Below are 21,108 nucleotides of genomic sequence, written 5' to 3'. Positions count from 1 at the left end.
TCACTTGCTGGTTTTCTATCTTTATGTTCTCTTTAATGAAATATTTGTTCATTCTTTACCTACTTTTCTAGTTAATTACTTCCCTTTGTAGTGATGAATTTTGAGAATTCTTTACATAGTATAGATATGTGTCCTTACTTGGATACGTTTTTTGCATGTATTTTCCTCTACTCATTAGTTTTTCCTTTCATTCTCTAATCAGGGCCTTTATGAAATAAAACATTTTAATTGTGATGAAAAACAATATATCATGTTTTTCATTTATAGTTTGTTCTAATGGTTTCAAGTCTAAGAACACATGCTGAACTCAAAACCTGGATGATTTTCCCATTCATTTTTTGTAAAGTTTCATAATTTTACATTGAACTACTGTAGATCTTCTCTAAGACTTAAAATGAATAGACATATTCCCTCTTCATTTTTCTTTCTCACTAGGTATTTTAACTACTGTAATTCTTTTACCTTTTCATAGAAATTTTATAATTATCTTGTCTGTATATACAAAAATATTGCTAGAATTTGATGCAAATTGTGTCAAAACGTCTATAGCAATTTGGGGAGAATTGACACCTTTATTCATTCTTCTGGCTTTTGAATACAGTATGTATGTAAACTTTTTTAGACCTTTTATGAGTTCTTTCATCAGTATTTAATGTTGATCATACAAGAATTGTACATGTTGATTAGATTTACATGGAAATATTTTTAGTTTTCTTTTTAATGATTGAAAATAATATATTTTTAAAACCTCAGGCATTATTTATATAGAGAAGTACAATTTAATTTTTCATGCTTATACTGTAAATTGTGATCTTGGTAAACATACTCATTCATCAAAACAGGATTTTTTTATAGATTCCTTAGGATTTTCTACAAATCATGTAATGTCAAAAGTTGGGACAGTTTTATTTCTCCCCTCAGTCTGTAGGCTTTATGTTCCCTTTTCTGGCATTACTGAATGGACCAGAACCTCAAGATCTATGTTGACCAAGAGAAGAGGGTTTGACACAGTGGTTAAGACATAGCTTGGAATGCCCACTTTCCACATTAGAGTTTCTTTGTTTGAATCATGGCTCCAATTCCAAATCCAGTTTCCTGTTAATGCCAGCCCTGGGAGGCAGCATGTCATTCTTCAAGTATTTGGGTTATTACCATGCATGTGGGAGTCCCAGGTTGGATTCTGGGCTCCTGGTTTTGGCATTGACCAGTCCCAGCTGTTGAAGGCATCAGTAAATGGAAGCTATCTCAGTCTCTCTCTCACTGCCCCTGCCCCCCATGTGTGTGCATTTCTGTTTCTCTGTGTGTGTGTGTGTCTGCATCTCTGAAATAACTTTGAAATAAATAAAAATAAATAAATAAAAATAAATAAATAAAAATTAAAAGAGGGGAAGGTGGATAACCTTGTGTTATTGCTTTCAGGAGGAAAGTATTCAGTCTTTCACCAATAATTATAGTATTGATCTTAAAACCATGTGGATCTGGAGATTTCTACAGAAAAATTTTAAATTACAAATTAGATTTCCTTTAATAGTCATAAACTTATTCAAACTATCTCCTTTATTCTGGATGAACTGTGGTAGTTTGAAGTTGGTTTTTTTTTTTTTTTTGAGAATCTCAGACATTTTGTCAAAATTGTTACAATTGTGCATGTAGACTTATTTATAATATTTCTTTATTATTCTTTGATGTCTGCAGACTCAGTAGTGGAATCCTGTTTCATTCCTGTCACTGATAACTTGTGTCCTCTCCTGTTTTCCTCTGTTAATTTTGCTAGAGGTGTAACAAGTCTGTAAATCTTTTCAAAGGACCATCTCTTTGTTTCATTGTTTTATTTTCATTTTACGTGTGTGTGTGTGTGCGTGCGTGAGAGAGAGAGAGAAAGAGAGAGAGAGAGAGAGAGAGAGAGAGAGAGAGAGAGATCTTCCATCCATTTATTCAGTCTCCAAATGCTACAAGAACCAGCTCAGGCCAAAGCCCGGAAGAGGGAATTCAAATAGGGTTTCTCTTGGGTGGCAGAGACCTAAGTACTAGAGCCTGGTACCTCTCAGGGTGTGCATTAGCAAGAAATTATCAGAACCAGAGGAGTTTAGCTCACAACAGGAACTCCAATACAGGGCAAAGCAGGCATCCCAAATGGTATTCCAGGGCACCAAACACCTTCCACTCATTATTTTTCTCTATTATTTTTCTGTTTTCCATTTCATTAATTTCTGATTTAATCTATATTATTTCCTTCATATTGTCTGCTTTGAGTTTCTTTTGTGCTTCTTTTTTCGTGTTCTTAAATTGGTAACTTAGTTACTTGAAGTATTTCCTCTTTTCTGATGTATACATTTAGTAAATGTATTAAATTTCCCTCTCAGTACTGTTCTAGCTGTTTCATACAAATTATTGACATATTATATTTGCACATTTATTCAGTTCAATGCTGAGCTTTCCCCTCTTCAGACTTCCTCTTTAACCCAAGGATTTTGAAAAGTGTGTTGCTTCATTTCCAAGTGTTTATAAAAATTCCAATTATCATTCTATTACCGATTCTATTCTGATTCCTTTTGATCAAAGAACAAATTATTTTTTCAATTACTTTAAATTAATGAGGCTTCTTTGATATCCTAGATTTGATTTATCTTGCTATATGTTCCACTGACATTTGATTTGAACAGGATGCATATTTTCCTATTATTTATTCTATTGACATTGATTAGATTCTATTGGTTGAAAATGCTAATGAGTTAGTCTATTCTCTTTGATTTTCTATTTAGTTGTTTTATCAGTTGTTGAGAGAAGTAAGTTGAAGTTCCCAACAATAATTGTGGAATTTTATATTTAATTCTTCTAGTGTTTATCTCACATAACTAACAACTTTGTTATGTGGTACAAATATATATTAAGATTGCTTATCGGGGCTGGTGCTGTGGAGTAGTAGGTTAAGCCTCAGCCTGAAGAACCAGCATCTCATATGTGTGCCAGTTCATGTCACAGCTGCTCCTCTTCCAATCCAGCTTTCTGCTTATGGGCTGGGAAAGCAGCAGAAGATGGCCCAAGTGCAAATGTCCCTGTACCCATTTGGGAGATCTGAAAGAAGCTTCTGGATCCTGGCTTCAGTTCAGCTTAGCTCTGGCCATTGAGGCCATTTGGGGAGTGAACCAGCAAATGGAAGATCTCTATCTGTCTCTAACTCTGCTTCTCAAATAAATAATCTTTAAAAAAAAAAATAGATTGCTTACCTTGTTGGTGGATTCCCTATTTTATCATTATTTAATGTTTCTCCCTGTGTCTTGTAATTTGTTTGTGTTTGCCCTGAAGTCTACTTGGTCTGATATTAGCAGCACCACTAGGCTCAAGGATGTGGCACAGCATGTTAAGCTACTGCCTGCAACACTGTCATCCCATATCAATGCACAGGAGTCCCAGCTGCTCCACCTCTGACCAGGCTCCCTGCTAATGCACCTGGTAAAGCAGCAGAGGATGGCCCAAGTCCTTTGCCCCCTACTACCCACATGGGAGACCTTAATGGAGTCTGGCTCCTGGCTTCAGCCTGGCCCAGCCCCATCCTTTGCAGGCATTTGGGGAGTGAACCAGCAGATGGGAGATCTCTCTCTTTCTCTCTCTCTCGCTCTCACTCTCTCTCTGTCTCTGTTTTCTGTCACAATGTCTTTCAAATAAATAAAAATAAATCTTTAATGAATTTAATATCACCACTCCAGCTATTCTCTATTTAATTTTAGGGTGATATTTAATAGTTTATTCGGGGAGATAATATTTTACTATTTTCATTTTAAAATCACCTATATCAAAATATTTGAATTGATACAGCTGTAGATAGTATTATAGTTGCAAGATTTTTTTTTAACAAAAGACACTGCTTTGGTTTTATTAGTTCTTTGTGTTCAAATAATTCAAAATGAGTAGTAAAACAAAATATTTCCTACCCAAATATTTTATAAGAAGATCATTACAAGACATTTATTTATTAATTTGATAAATAAGTAAATATTGTAATGATTCAACATATTTCCAATATATATATATCTTTTTTTTACTATTTGATACTTTATTACAAATCTCTTCCAAATACCAATTACTGCACGTAATTATAGTTCAGTATACTGTAGTAGAACTTACTGTAAGATAATGATGAACTGAATGGATTTTCCTGGACTAGCTTAGGAATTGCCACTTCCTTGTATAAGACAGATTTTGTGCCACTTTGGGACATTATTTACTGTGTTTTTAAAATCAATTTGAGGTCATAAGTTTACATTGGTCACCATCTTTCCAAGAGGTTATTATTGGCTTAATGCTTTAATAATAACTTCTGATGCTCTTTCTCCCATGGGATTTTTTTTTTTACCTTTTATTTAATGAATATAAATTTCCAAAGCACAGTTTATGGATTACAATGGCTTTCCCCCCCACCCATAACTTCCCTCCCACCCGCAACCCTCCCCTTTCCTGCTCCCTCTCCCTTTCCATTCACATCAAGATTCATTTTCAATTATCTTCATATACAGAAGATCAATTTAGCATATATTAAGTAAAGCTTTCAACAGTTTGCACCCACACAGAAACACAAAGTGAAAAATACTGTTTGAGTACTAGCTATAGCATTAAATCACAATGTATAGCACAGTAAGGACAGAGATCCTACATGAGGAGTAAGTGCACAATGACTCCTATTGTTGACTTAACAAATTGACACTCTTGTTTATGGCGTCAGTAATCACCCTAGGCTCTAGTCATGAGTTGCCAAGGCTATGGAGGCCTTTTGAGTTCGTTGACTTCGATCTTATTCTGACAGGGTCATAGTCAAAGTGCAAGTTCTCTCCTCCTATCAGAGAAAGGTACCTCCATCTTTGATGGCCCCATTCTTTCCACTGGGATCTCACTCCCAGAGATCTTTCATTTAGTTTTTTGTTTGTTTGTTTGTTTGTTTTTGCTACAGTGTCTTGGCTTTCTATGCCTAAAATACTGTCATGGGCTTTTCAGCCAGATCCAAAAGCCTTAAGAGCTGATTCTGAGGCCAGAGTGCTATTTAGGACATCTGCCATTCTATAAGTCTGCTGTGTATCCCGTTTCCCTTGTTGGATCATTCTCTCCCTTTTTTATTCTATCAGTTAGTATTAGCAGACACTAGTCTCGTTTGTGTGATCCCTTTGACTCTTAGTCCTATCATTATGATCAGTTGTGAACAGAAATTGATCACTTGGACTAGTGAGATGGCATTGGTACATGCCACCTTGGTGGGATTGAATTGGAATCCCCTGGCACGTTTCTAACTCTGCATTTGGGGCAAGTCAGATTGAGCATGTCCCAAATTGTACATCTCTTCCCTCTCTTAATCCCACTCTTATATGTAACAGGGATCACTTTTCAGTTAAAATTTAAACACCTAAGAATAATTGGCTATTAATTACAGAGTTCAACAAATAGTATTAAGTAGAAAAAAAATACTAAAAGGGATAAAGTAATAAGTTGTTCATCAACAGTCAGGGCAAGGGCTGATCAAGTCACTGTTTCTCACAGTGTCCATTTCACTTCAACAGGTTTCCTTTTAGGGGCTCAGTTAGTTGTCACTGATCAGGGAGAACATATGATATTTGCCCCTTTGGGTCTGGCTTATTTCACTCAGCATGATGTTTTCCAGATTCCTCCATCTTGTTGCAAATGACCGGGTTTCATTGTTTTTGACTGCTGTATAGTATTCTATAGAATACATGTCCCATAATTTCTTTACCCAGTCTAATGTTGATGGGCATTTAGGTTGATTTTAGCTCTTAGCTATAGTGAATTGAGCTGCAATAAACATTAAGGTGCAGACCACTTTTTTGTTTGCCAATTTAATTTCCTTTGGGTAAATTCCAAGGAGTGGGATGGCTGGGTTGAATGGTAGGGTTATATTCAGGTTTCTGAGGAATCTCCAGACTGACTTCCATAGTGGCTTAACCAGTTTGCATTCCCACCAACAGTGGGTTAGTGTCCCTTTTTCCCCACATCCTCTCCAGCATCTATTGTTGGTAGATTTCTGAATGTGAGCCATTCTAACCAGGGTGAGGTAAAACCTCATTGTGGTTTTGATTTGCATTTCCCTGATTGCTAGTGATCTTGAACATGTTTTCATGTGCCTGTTGGCCATTTGGATTTCCTCTTTTGAAAAACATCTATTGAGATCCTGGCCCATCTCTTAAGTGGGTTGTTTGTTTTGTTGTTGTGGAGTTTCTTGATCTCTTTGTAGATTCCGGTTATTAATTCTTTATCTATTGCATAGTTTGCAAATATTTTTTCCCATTCTGTCGGTTGCCTCTTCTATTTTCTTGCAAGATGTTTGTAATCCAATTTCCCAAATTTTATATTTTAATTAGTTCATTTATACCATTTATATTTAATGTAGTTATTGATATATTAGGGCTGAAGTTTGCAATTTTATTTTTCCTTGTGTTTTTTTGTTCTTTCTCTTATTCATTTATGTCTTTTCTTTTTTATGCCTGCCTACGGATTATTTAGACCTTTTTATAATTCTGTTTTTATTTATGGTGTTTTAAGTACATTCTCTGCACATGTTTTTTACTGGGTGTTCTAGGTATACATTGTATATCAACAACTTAACCACAGATCATGAAAGTTGTCATTTTACCTGTGAAAAAGGAGGATAAAAATCCTATATCTCTTCATGTGTTTTTACTCTTCCCTACTTATAATATAGTTGTCTTAAACATTTCCTCTATATGCATTTTTTAAAGATTTGTTTATTTACTTGAGAGGTAGAGTTACAGAGAGAGACTGAGGGAGAGGTTTTCCATCTGCTGGTTCACAACTCAAAAGACCACAATAGCCAGAGCAGGGCCGATCCAAAGACAGGAGCCGTGTGCTTCTCCCAGGTCTCCCATGTGGGTTCAGGGGCCCTGGCACTTGGGCCATCTTCTACTGCTTTCCCAGACCATCAGCAGGAAGCTGGATGGGAAGTGGAGCAGCTGGAATTTTAACTAGCATCCATATGGCACGCTGGCACTGCAGCCAGATGCTTGACACTAGTGCCAACCCCTCTATATGCATTTTGAATCACAACAGTATTATAATTTTTGTTTCAACCACTAATATATTTTTAAAAAGTAGAGAAGGAAAACCTATTGTTTGTGCTATGCTTTTGCTTATAAGTTCATTCTTTCATCACCTGGGTTATAGTAACAGCTTCCTAACTAGTCCCTTCCAACCTTGTCCCCTCAATCCCCTGCCTACCTACTTTAGAACAATTGTAGAAGGATCCTTCATTTGTCAGATTACATCACCCATTCTGATCAAAAGCCTCTAATATTTCCCTAGATTCATGGATGTCCAGGAAACAGATGACATCCGCAGTTTAGCATGGTATGTTGAAAATTTGATGTTCGAAGGTTCCTTCTTCTCTCATTGCCTTCCTGTTTTATGCATTTCCTTTAATCATTCTGTTAGGTTTGGTCTGATGGTAACATTCTATTTGTCTTTCATCTGAGGATGCCTTGATTTCTCCTCCTTTTCTAAAGAATAATTGCACTGGGCATAAGATTCTGAGTTGACAGTTGTTTTCTTTATTTTAAGACTTGAGAAACGCTGAACATTTTTTTTTGACAGGCAGAGTTAGACAGTGAGAGAGAGAGACAGAGAAAAAGGTCTTCTTTCCATTGATTCACCCCCCAAAATGGCCGCTATGGCCGGCGCACTGCGCCGATCTGAAGCCAGGAGCCAGGTGCTTCCTGCTGGTTTCCCATGCGGGTGCAGGACCCAAACACTTGGGCCATCCTCCACTGCCTTCCCGGGCCACAGCAGAGAGCTGGACTGGAAGAGGAGCAACTGGGATAGAACCCGGCGCCCCAACCGGGACAAGAACCCGGGGTGCTGGTGCCGCAGGTGGAGGATTAGCCAAGTGAGCCACGGTGCCAGCCGAAACACTGAACATTTTGCCTCCATTGTTAATGATGACAAATCTGGTTTCATTTTGAATTGCCTTTTCATTTTAGGTTGGATGTCATTTTTTTCTCTCTCCTGCCAACTTTGTCTTTAGTTTTCAGCTATTTCATTATGATATATCTTGGTGTGGATTTCTTTGAGTTTCTCCTATGTTGAATTCACTAAGTTACTTGAACCTGTAGGTATATTTCTACTGCGAAATTCAGAAAGTCTTCAGCATTATTTAAGTATTTTTTTTAGCCCTCCCTCTTTATCATTTCCTTCTGTGAATTTGGTGACATGAATATTAAATCTTTTGTTATTGTTCCATAGGTTCCTGAAGGTCTTTCATATTTTTTCAGTCTCTTTGCTCTGTTACCTAGAATGGTGAAATTTGTGCTATTCTGTCTTCTAGTTTTCTGGTATTTCTCCTGTTGTCTCTGTTATGCTTGTCAGTCCTTACACTGGATTTTTCATTTTGGTTATTGTATTCATCCACTCTATAATTTCTACTTATTTCTGTTTACATCTATTTCTTTTTTAAGAATTTCTTTTCTGAAGCTTTCTAAAGCTTCTTTTATTTCAAGCATTTTCATAATCGCTCATTGAACCACTTTTATCATGATTGGTCTAAAATTTCTGCCAGATAATTCTGACCTTTCTGTTACACTGGTGTTCACATCTATAAATTGTTTTCTTTTTTAATTTACATTTTTGTTAATACAGAGAGAATAGTTTTCATGTATTTCAAAGAATACAATTATAAGATAATTATTCTGCCTTTTCTCTCTCCCTCAATCCCTCCCTCCTTTATCTTTTTCTTTAATTGTTGCAATGACTTATTTTCAATTTACTTTATAATCACAGGCTTAATGTACCACTAACCAGAATGTTCAACAAGTAAAAAGTAGAAAGAACATCATTTCATGGGGACATAGAAAATGGCTATAAACAATTATCCTTGATATAGTGTTCTGTAGATTTATGGCTTTCATAAGATCTGAAGCAAGACAACACTCTTACTTATTCATCCCCTCTTTACACATAGGGGACTATAATCACATCTGTTCTAAGCCACCTGAAATTGTCAAATCACTCAGAATAGATCATTCCACATTAAGTCTTCAAGCACAAATAAAAAATTCTTGAAAGAACACATCAAAGAAAAAATTTTGGACTTTGATTCATCAAACATTCCTTACATTCTTTAACGCAAGTGTGAGCTATAAAAGAATAATACAAAAAGACACACCAAAGACTGGTGGAAATACTAACAGAACATATATTTGATAAAATATTTGTACCTAGTATTTTGACCAACATCGCTGCAACCCACATTAACCACACCTACCTCTCATAACCAGCAGTCAGTCTACTCTCTACTTCTGTGAAATCATTTATACACTACACATATGAGTGAAATCACATGGTATGTGTCTTTCCATGCCTTGGTTATTTCACTTACATAATGAACCCCACTTCCAACCATATTGTCACAAATGACAGAAGTTCCTTCGTTTTTAATGGGTGAATAATATTCTATTTCTTTTCAATCATTTGTTTACACTTCATTTCTCCTTGCTAGATGAGAAATCCTCAAGTGTAGTGCATTCTTTATATTTTCCAATATTCTATATTTTACATTTTTATTTTTATTCTTTTTGCTTGACATAGTTGTACTTATTTATGACGTATAGTGTTGTATTTCAATATGTGTTTTCAATTTGCAACAATCAACTCAGAGTATTTAGCCATTCTACCTCCTCAAATATTATCACTTTCATAAGTAGGGAACCTGTAAACTCTTCCCTTTAGCTATTTTCAAGTGTACACTAAACTGTTGGAGACTGTGGTTGCCCCTTTGTGCATTATGACATTAGAACTACTCGCCCTTCCCCAGAAGTATGTTTAACATTTGAGATCATGCCTGGAAGATATTGTTCCTCCCAGGATTAGGCAACTCTCAGAGACATCAAACTGGCCTGTGCACACCTGTGATATGTAACCCAACACATCCCAACTCCAGTCTCTGTACATCTTCTTTGATCAGGCTCCTGAAGTTCAGGACATTATTTCCTCCAGGTACCAAACAATGTTACACCATTCCTATAGCCAGGAACTCATTGGAAATATTCAAAGTATCCAGTCTTAAACTTTCTTTGCTTGGCTACCCTGCCTTACGTGTTCCTTCCCTCAAAAGCCACAATAAAGACTCAGACCCATGCTTTCCTCTCACTCCCTCCACCACCACCTGACCTTAGTACTGCCATGTATATGGTACACCTGCTCCTGTCAGGAACTGGTATAAAAATTCTTATCTTAAAGTAGTCATCTCTGGGTCTTTCATCACATTTACTCCTAAAAAAACAAAATCCTAATACATATTAAAGCAACTAGGAATATTAAGTCACATGGAGCTTGATGTATATTGAAGGCACCAGAAATATTTGTCAAATTATATGGAATAGTAAATTAAATGGGAAAAAAGGAAGGAAGGAAGGAAGGAAGGAAGGAAGGAAGGAAGGAAGGGAGAGACGGAAGTAATGGTATTTTCTCAGAAGCTATCTTAGAAGGTATCTTTCATCTTCTATGAAATACATGACATCTGTTCTCTTTATATTAATTGAAATTATTTAAAATAGTAAAAGGAATAATCTGAAGTCACTAACTGTACAAGATAAACTATAAATTATATGACTGAATATAATGTATGTGTAATGCCTTGAAGCTCCAAATTTCTTGCACAATATGATGGCTAACAATGATAAAATATGAAAAAAGGCTCAAATGAGAGTATTATACCAAAAATGGAACTCTCGATATTGAAATTTGAGAATCTCAGCCTGCTTCCTCTTGGGATTCCTATGATCCCACCCCCCAGTCAAACAGGCACTCCTAAGAAAGGCAAAAGAAGATTTCCCTCTAGAGAAACTGACGAGAAAAGACCCAGGTGCTAGTATTTTATATCTTCCCCAACAAAACAGCTAAATTAATGTATTTGTTAATACTTGAGTAGCTTACTTAACACATGGATATCAAGACACTATGACAATGAAGACACGGGGCGGGGGGGGAGAAAACTCTAAAACCTTCCAGAGAAAGAAAAATAGTCTCAATTTACAATCAACTTTTTAATGCTTCTTTCTGAATTATAGAAGGTATTAAACCTCTGATAAGTGGCTTAAAAAATAGCATAGAAGGTGTCTTATTCTGTTTTGTGCAACATAACAACACACCCTGAAAGTGGGTAGGTTACAAAGAACAGAGACTCACCTCCTCACAGTAGTGGAGGCTGGGAAGTCCAAGATCAGGGCACCAGCAGGTTGAGTTCTTTGGTGAGGGCTGCCCTTCTCCTCCAAGATAGCACACTGATGCTGTGTCCTCTAGAGGGAGGAACACTGCGTACTCACATGGCAGAAGGTTGGAGAGGAAAAGAGAAAAACTTCCTCAGGTAAGTCCTGCCATGTAAAGGCACCTAATCCCATTCAGCAGGGAGGGTACCTCATGACTTAACCACCTGTTACAGATCTTAGCTCTTAATACCATCACACTGGCCATTAAGTTTCAGCACCTGAGTTTTGGAGGTGCGGCATGCAAACCACAGCTGAGACCACAACCTTAATGAGAAAGAATGGATATTCTAAGAGAAGAATATCAAACAAAGGCAACAAAAAAGGTATTCTTGAAAAAAAAAAATTTAAGTACCAATGTAAATCTCAAAAGAATGATGGAAGTTGAGGAAATCTTCCAGAAAGTAGAAGAAAAAAATTCAAAGACCGAAAAAAATCAGTGGAAAAAAAGTTAAACAAGAGAGAAAAGAAGTCCATAAAAACCCACAGGAAAAAAATTGAAAAGAAATTGTCAAAACAAAAAAAACAAGGAAATTTTCCCCAATATTAAACATATGCATTTCCTAATTGAAAACGTTTACTGAATGACAGCACAAGGGAGTAAAAAACTCAATACATAACACTTGATCATGTTTTAAAACACTGTGAAAAAAATTCTAAAAACTTTCAAAGAAAGAAAAAATAAGATCATATACATAAGATCAAGAATTAACATGATCTTTGGACTTTTCAAAAACATCAGTAACAACTGGAAGGCAATGAAAAAACCTTAAAATTCTAAAGGAAAAATAATTTCTACCCTAGAAATCCATGCCATGTTAATCTATCAAGAGTGTGGGTAAAATATAAATATTCCATAGATATTTACTATGAAACAGGTTCACTGAGTCTTGTGAAACAAAACACTCACAAACAGGTTACATGAAGTTATTTTGCTGTTATATATTGAAAGGCAGAAAGGGACAACACAACAGCAGCCCAGAAGTCATCGTAAGCCAGCTCTTCAAGGCTGAGGAAAGCTGTCCTGGACAGATAAAGATTCTTCCACATTTGTTCCACTTGTACTGAAGCTGAGGGACTCCAGAAAGCACCCTGCCTTGGGCTTTACCCTCCAAGGAAGGGTGACACATTGGGCTAAAACAGTGAAAGACTTCCTGTTTCTGGAATAGGAATAGGGAGAGAGGCTAGAACAGATCCCAGGCTGCTCCAGCCTGTTTTTCACTTATCTCAGGATACTGAATTCCCAGCATTTCCTACAGTTACTCTTGAAAACCACAAGCAAGAAAATGGGGGAGAACTAGGTTGCTCCAAGAGAACTTTCCTGTACTTATCTCCTCAATACATCATCTCAGGAAGCTACTGGAGGAACTGTTCCAACAAAATGAGGAATTAAACCAACACAGAAAAGTAAGGATTGGGGAATCAAAACAAGGGGGAGGGGGAGTAGAGAGCACACACAGAGAGACTGCATTCTGACATTTGCACAGCGTGCCAAGAGAGCAAAGAGTCCTAAGGAAAGCAGGTATGCAGAGACCTCCAGGTAGAATATCCTCCTGGAAAATGAAACTCATATGTGAGTATGATCGTGTCACAGAGAGTTTTGTATATTTACCACTTTGCAATATAGTTGGATACAAAGTAAAGCTAAGTACACTAGACATTAAAATGTGCAATAAAAATATTGATAATTATAACCTTCAATGAAATAAAAATTATATACAAAAATAAAACAGCATTGTAATTAACTACACAGTTTAGTTGTGAACATTTATAGTCATTGTACAATAAATATTGATTTTATCCAAAATTATGATATAGCTATATCTGTGTATTTTTTTCTTTTCTTTTTTCTGCTCTCTATGTACCATATATTTATTAAAAGAAAATTTTTAAAATTTTATTTAAGATATTCATGTATTTCATATATAGACTTAGGAGCATAGTGATGCTTCTCACTCTGCCCTGCCGCCCATCCATGCTCCAGTCCTTCTTCCTTCCCCCACCCCTGCCCTATTCTTAATTTTTATGAAGATCTATTTTCAGTTTACTTAATACTTGCAAGGTTAACCTTACACTAAGTAACTAATTCAACAAATAGTATGAAGACAAAAACACTGTTCCTCAATGGAAGACACAAGGGTTGTAAACAGCCAATGAATCTCAAAATGTCCATTTCACTACAATACATTACATTTTGGCTACTCTATTAGTTACTCCAGATCAGGGAAAACATGATATCTGTCTTTTTGGGATTGGCTTATTTCACTAAGTATAATGGTTTCCAGATGTAACCATTTTGTTACCAAAAAATGATTTTTTTTTCCGCAGCTGAGTGGTCAACTCAGGTTTATGGTGAGACATAAAGGTGTGTATAATACCTCCACTGTATAATAGAAAAAAGAAGAAAGACAATGTAGTATGAATGGATTACATGATATGCAGGTCTCCGTGCAGGTGCACAATACACTTTCACTATCACAGCAACCCTCTGGGTGGACTCTATTATTATTCCAGCTTTACAAGTGATAAAACTGATGTTAGACAACATTTCCAGTACCACACTATGAATTCAAAACAAACATTTGAACCCAGATGTACCTGATCTGAAAGCATTTGCTCCATCACATTAGATAGTTTTTATCCTTTTTATTCTACAGGTTTTCTCTCAGTTCTCCTTCGTTGCCTTTCTCCACTTCACATTCCCGGTTCCCAGATGGCAAGCAAGACCACTCAGTCTCCGTGCATCCCAAGTCTCTGAAGGCCATAATCTTACAAAATTAATTAAATTTCAATATGTGAAGATAATTATTTCAGTTCCCCTGAGGGTTTTGTTTCAGTCAATATTCTATGATTACTTCAATTGGCTTTCTATGAAAAGATTTCCAGAACATATGCTATACTCATTGCCTTCAATGTGGCATGAAGTCGAGAATAGTCCTCATTAAATTCAGTACACAATACCAAGCACAATATGGTGAAAATAGTCTCAAAAGCATAATGTAGAGCCCTTATTCTGTTTCTTTTGGTCCTAACTGCCTGGAAGGTTTCTCAAATTACATTAACGTTTTGGTAAAGAGGTCACACAGTAATTCATAGTAAAATACAAAGGCTGAGATGTTTGCATGTGAGTATCTTTCTTTAACCTGTGCTGTTGATTTGTTGATATGAAGTGCAAGTTTGTCATTTTTAACTAAGTTTTCCTTGACTGTTTTAACTCATTGCATCACCCTATTAAGACATCTCTTGTCCTTCTAGGTAGTTCACAAAAATTTAGTGTAGCAAGGATTCTCACGTTTTTAGGGCTACTGTTAGCCTTCTTCCCCTTTGGGATGAAGTGCACTTTGTGAGTGCAGGTTTTAGAAAGCTTTTCATCTATCCAGCTTTATCATCACCAATACTATATTCTGTTATGCATGGTGAAATTATAGAAGCAAACCTATAAGTTAGTAAGTATTGCAAATCATATTAGTAGATACTTTAGTATATATCTCTTTTGAAACTAAGATACCATTTCTAAAGCATTTTGTTGATCTTCCAGTTCAAAACCCACACCAGCAAGGGAAACATTGTTAATACGTCATGATTTAATAGTAAAGGACAAACGCTGATCTCCAGAGAGCTGTACTCCTAAGAGCTCGGTAGCTTCCATTTAAGAATCCATTGCAGCATCTTCACAAACTGAGGTGAATCCTCTCCTATAAAGTTTGTGGACTCCAACTTATCCAGAATTTCAAAATTTGGGTCTTCTTTCTACTGTTTTCCATTATTTTTTCAGAATAATTTTTATGATTCCTCCCCACAGCTTACTGTTGAGGAAAAAAAAAATATTAATCCAGACCTGAGATCAGCAATAGTTCAATGCAGATTTTTGCTCAATTTTTAGCTCCTTATGTATTTGGAGCCCCAACTCCTTCTTAGCAATGTTATTCCCATGAGTGACAGCTTTTACATTATTCTAATTAATGACAAAAATGAAAGCAAATGAGTTTACTGTCTTTGAGGAGCTCTGTTTTCTTCCATGAGATTGTTAACAGTTGTTCCCTGGCATTTGTAAAGTTTAAGGCATGTGATGCAGTTGGGGTAATGTGGGGCAAAGAAAGAGTAGAATTAGATGATTCTTGAAGTTGGAATTTTGGCTGGGACAGAAGATGAAGCTTTGTTTAATCAAGAAGCTAATGGACAGTTACACGTATTACACCATGTGGCAAGGAGCAATAGTACAACACTAGTTTCTGCTGGTTTGTCATGATATAGTCTGAAATGCATGGCTTAGTTCAGTTGACTTTGGGTGGTGCTAAGTAAACTGAATGAAACTTTCCATGCACTCCCAATATCCAAACATGCACAGAATTTCTAACTTTCCTGCTATGCCATTTCTGAAGGCATCAAAGCAACCGTAGTCCTTGAAGAAGGAATGAGATGTATAAATTAATGAAATGAATAAACACCTACACTTATTGGTTGGTTGGTTAAGAGTTTCTGGTTAGTAGGGTCAAGTCTGTGTCCCTTTCAATATATGAAAGAGCTGAATGCTGATGTCCCCAGTGCAAAACAACTAAATTGCCTTTCCTTGTAAGTTTCAGAATTCCCTATTGTTTCTATTTCACAGATATTATCAAGTGGGGAATAGAATTATTAGCGTTTTTCTCCTCCTTATGCTAGTTAACTCTTGAAAGAAAAACTAACATTTGTATATGTTAAAATCTATAGATACCAGTGTGTATATATACATAAGTTATACATTGAATCCATATAAAAATTTCATTTTACATATATATGTGTGAATATATAAATATATGTACTTATCTTCCCCTTCCAAGATGGAGAAACTGAAGTCCTCGAGATAGGAAAGCAGGCCAAGTCCACAAAACTGACAAGGGGCAGAGCTGAGTTTCAAAGCACATCTATTGGTTTCAACATGCTCGTTTCACTCCCAAGATACATTTCTTATTTTTTTTTAAGATTTATTTATTTATTTGAAAAAGTTTCAGAGAGGGAGTGACAGAGAGAGAGAGAGAGAATTCTTCCATCTATTGGTTCATTCCTTAGATGGCCACAATGGCTGGGGCTTGGCAAGGCTGAAGCCGGTAGCTTCATACACGTACTCCCACATGGGTCAGGAGCCCAAACACTTAGGCCATCCTCTGCTGCTTTTCTCAGGCCATTAGCAGGGAACTGCATCAGAAGTGGAGTAGCTGGTATTCTAACTGGTGCCCGTATGGGATCTCAGCATCACAGGCAGTGGCCTTACCTGCTATGCCAAAATACCAGCCCCAAGATGCAGTTCTTAAGACAAACAACAAGGGAAAAAAGTGGTAAATTAGCTACAAATATGAAGACATTGTGATGGAAGAAAGAAAGTGATTTAACGAAATTGAGTTTTGCTCAATCTACAAAGTAACAGTTTTCGGACTTTGAGAAATTCAGAACTAGTGCATGTGGAATGTTTTATGATTTTAAAGTAATTTTTACTAATAGTTTATAGAACTTGTAAGGAAATATAATTTATTCTGGAACTGAATAAATACACAGGAAACTGTTTTGATTGTGTGTTGGAGAACTAGGGAGCCACAGAACACAAAACAGCAATAAAAATCTATGTAGTTTCTCAGCAAAAAAGCTTGTACCATTTTACCTAACACTTCAGAGTGTATTATTGTTTGTTTCTAATTGTTTCTTGGGTTGTAGGCCTGTTTTTTCCTCTATCCATTAAGTTCCACAAAGATCAGATTTTGAGTTCCTTTCTTAGATGCAAAGCACTAAGTATGTTGCATCAGACACCAGGTATGGTGCATATAACCTGCAGTTCCCTAGCAGAGCTGCATATGTTTGATCTCTTTAGAGCACACAGCACCAAGCTACTGGGAAAGCTATCATGATTTGTCGAAATCTTCTTAGGTGTGTTTTTTATTATGCCATGGCACTGGTTATTGATGTATTATGATGCAATTGCAAATTCACCTTTTTACATGTTTTGCATTAATAGAAATGGGCCTTGAAAATATTTCTCTTTTGTCAGCAAAAGTACACCAATTCTTGTCAGTGGAGGACCCTGGAAGGAAACTTGAGAAGAAAGTTTTCTCTTGGCTGTAGTGTAACTCTACTTTCCTCATTGCTCATTCCAAGTAGTTTCTCCCAAATTTTAATAACAAATGGGTTAGTGTTTCAGTCTGCTGGGCTGCTATAAAAAATACCACGTGCTGAGTAACTTAAACAACAGACACATATTTCTCACACTTTGGGAGGGTAGGAAATTCAGGATAAATTCGTTGGCCCCTTTGGTTCCCAGTGAGGGCTGCTTTTTGATTTGTAGAGGCTGCTTTCTTGCTGAGTTCTCTTAGGGCAGGGAGAAAGTGAGCAAGAGCAAGCGTGAGAGTGAGAATGAGGCTCTGGTCTCTCTTTTCTTAAGAGGACATTAATTCCATCACTGAGTTCCTACCATCAGGACCTCACCATTTAGAAGAGGCTCCACTTGTATTGGGTGTTAGGGCTTCAACATAGGAATGCACAGGAGAACAAACATTTATGCAGAAACTAAACACTGATCTGTCATTTTATACCAGTACATCAATTTTATATGAAGCTCTTGTGTCACGAAAGGCAATAACTGAAGATGACAGACATTGCCTGTCCTTCAGGTTCAGCTAACAAATAATACAATAAAGAATCAGAGATGAAGTCTCGCTTCTCTAATATGAACCCTGGTCAATATTCCTAAGATGTGTTGATTAGTTACTCAGCAGTTATAAACCCCAATAGGCCTATTGATATTTGTATTATACCCAGGGGAAAAAATCTTCAGTATCAAAACTAACATTCCTATAGTATATTATATTAAACACAATGTTTAGATCTTTAAAATTTCTCTGTTATTGTCATTTAATCTTCAGGCTAATATTCTAATTACAGCAAATTCTTTTTATTCTAGTATTATTTAAAAAGAGCATGTAATTAATTTGCAAGGCAAAACTAAAAAGGGGAAAAGAGGGCTAAGTGAAGAAAAGAAAAATTATACTGTTTTAGATTAATTCTCTAAAACTTGTTTCTATGAAGATAAAATTAATTAGTGATAAGTGATGATAAGTGATCCTAGCCAATTCTGTATTAAACACATGCACACACACAGACACATATTGGCAGAATTGCATATGGCAGAGTTCCATATACACTAATCCCTGTCTCAGTCATACTTCATAATAGCTATAGGAGGATTTTGAGTAGAGTTTTAAAGCTTCTTTAGACCTTGGTGGGCACAGAAATGTTATGTTGCAATTTATTATCAGCATAAATAGCAATAAATTTACACATGGTAAACCTCAGAAGAATATCCTCTTTTTTGTTTATCAAGACTCTGGAGGAATGTGTGCTTTACCTGACCAAGAAAAGGAAGGGGCCAGCACTGTGGCATAGTGGGTAAAGTCGCTACCTGCAGTACCAGCATACCATATGGGTGTCAGTTCGAGTCCCAGATGCTCCACTTCTGACCCAGCTCCCTGTTATGGCCTGGGAAAGAAGTGGAAGATGGACCAAGTCCTTGGTCCCCTGCACCCACGTGGCACACCCAGAAGAAGCTCCTGGCTCCTGACTTCATATCAGTGCAGCTCAGGCCGTTGAGGCCAACTGGAGAGTGAACCAGCAAAAAGAAATCCTCTCTCGCTCTCTGCCTTTCCTTCTCTCTCTGTGTAACTCTGACTTTCAAATAAATAAATAAATCTAAAAAAAAAAAAAAAAGAAAAGGAAAATATGAGACTCAAGAAACAAGAGGTCCAAGAAGAAAAGAAGCAACAGATTCCCATCTTGTTCCCAGTGATGGTAAAAAGAGATTCCAAGGGGCCAGCGCTGTGGCTCACTTGGTTAATCCTCCGCCTGTGGCGCCAGCATCTCATACAGGTGTCAGGTTCTAGTCTTGGTTGCTCCTCTTCCAATCCAGCTCTCTGCTGTGGCCTGGGGGGGGAGGGCAGTGGAGGATGGCCCAAGTGCTTGGGCCCCTGTACCCACATGAGAGACCAGGAAGAAGCTCCTGGCTTCAGATCGGCGTAGCTTCAGCCGTAGCGGCCATATGGGGAGTGAACCAATGGAAAGAAGACCTTTCTCTCTGTCTCTCTCTCTCACTGTCTATAACTCTACCTGTCAAAAAAAAAAAAAAAAGAAATTCCAAAATATTCCCTTATTAGAGTAGGAGAATAGAGGGGTTGAGGAAACATATGGCTAAAAAAACAAACATAAGGTTTTTGAAGATATTAAGAAGGCATAAACAAGTGATTGGTACATAGAGAAGTTAAAAAAAAAATCTGTCATTTCCAAGGATATTTAACATGGTGCTATAAAAGGGTATAAAATAGACATATGCCACATGGCTCTGCTGTGCATATTTACAGTCAGCACACTGTCTAACTACAGTGTTGGACTAACCCAACTATACTGTGATGATGGAAGGAGGGCTAGAGATAAATCCTCACCTCCCTGAAGCAGCAAGTCATTACATAACACAAAAAACTGAAATAACAAAGAAATGGAATAAGCACTGTTTTTGGAGGTTCTTTAGGTCAAGGTAGAGTGACAGAGAGAGAGGAAGATTAGATACATACATACATACATACATACCCACCAAATGCCCATAGTAGCCAGCACTGGGCCAGGCAAAAGCCAGATGTCCAGAGCTCCAACTGAGTCTCTCCCATGGGTGGGAGGGGCATAAATAGTTGAGCCATCATCTGCTGCTTTTCCAGGCATATTGGCAAGAAGCTAGGTAGGAAACAGAGCGGCCAAAACTCAAATCCACACTCCATTAAGGGATGTCAGGGCTGCAAGTGGCAATTTAATCCATTATGCCATAACTCCAGTCTCAAAAGATTGGTTTTTTTATGATGATGATAAACACCAGAGGAAGTAAAGCTCCAATTATACTGCAAACTATACAATGACAACACAACTGTAGTCTTCTACCCCAACCATTACCAGCCTCAATCTTTCCTTCTCACAAGAAACCAGTTCCATACTTTTAGTTGTTGTATCTGGCATTACCACCATATTTCTAAAATTAAAGATGACTTTTTTAAAGACACAAGCCTGAGGTATAGCTAGCTATCGCAGGGTCTATTCCATGGTCAGCAGTCACTCCTGCTTGCATGTTGTCATTGCCATTGTTGTATGAAGAAAGCTCTGTTGTTTTACAGGCTTTGGGATGCCTCAGGAGACTTACCATATTATCATCAAAGTTCCCAGAGTGCTACCCAAGGAGCCCTTTTCACTGAAACTCTGCAATGTGAACTTATTTTCTGCTTTTCCTACCTATGAGGAAACCAATAATTAAATGGAAAGGCAGAAGAGAAAGGGAGAATTGAAGATTTTTGAATATCTTTCAGCTTAAAAGACCAAAAAGCTAGAATCATACTTTTCATAAGAAAACAAATATCTTGGGACTATGCTGTATTTCAAACACATAGGTCAGAAAATTGCAACCTACATTTACAAAGTACTTACTATGGGCCCAGCACACTATTTGGGAAAATAGGCATACATTAATTCAGTCAATATTTACAGCAATGCTACCTGGTAGAGAAAACAGGTAAGTGAAAATAAGCTGTTTGCTATTAGGTATGAATTAGAAGTTACTTCTGTGCCAACAGTCTAACCTAACCAGTTATACAGCTATATTGCAGTGGTTTTGTGAGTTTATTTCCAGACTGTGACAATAAAATGAACATATCAGTAAAGTGAGTCACATGAACTGTTGTTTGTTTGGTACATAAAAAAATTATGATTTGGCCTGTGTTGTGGCACAATGGGTTAAGTCACTGCCAGTAATATGGGAATCCAATATGGGTGCACCAAG

The sequence above is a fragment of the Lepus europaeus genome, chromosome 2 (assembly GCF_033115175.1).
Source record: "Lepus europaeus isolate LE1 chromosome 2, mLepTim1.pri, whole genome shotgun sequence".
Lineage (NCBI taxonomy): Eukaryota > Metazoa > Chordata > Mammalia > Lagomorpha > Leporidae > Lepus > Lepus europaeus.
Note: the sequence above shows the minus strand (reverse complement) of the source record.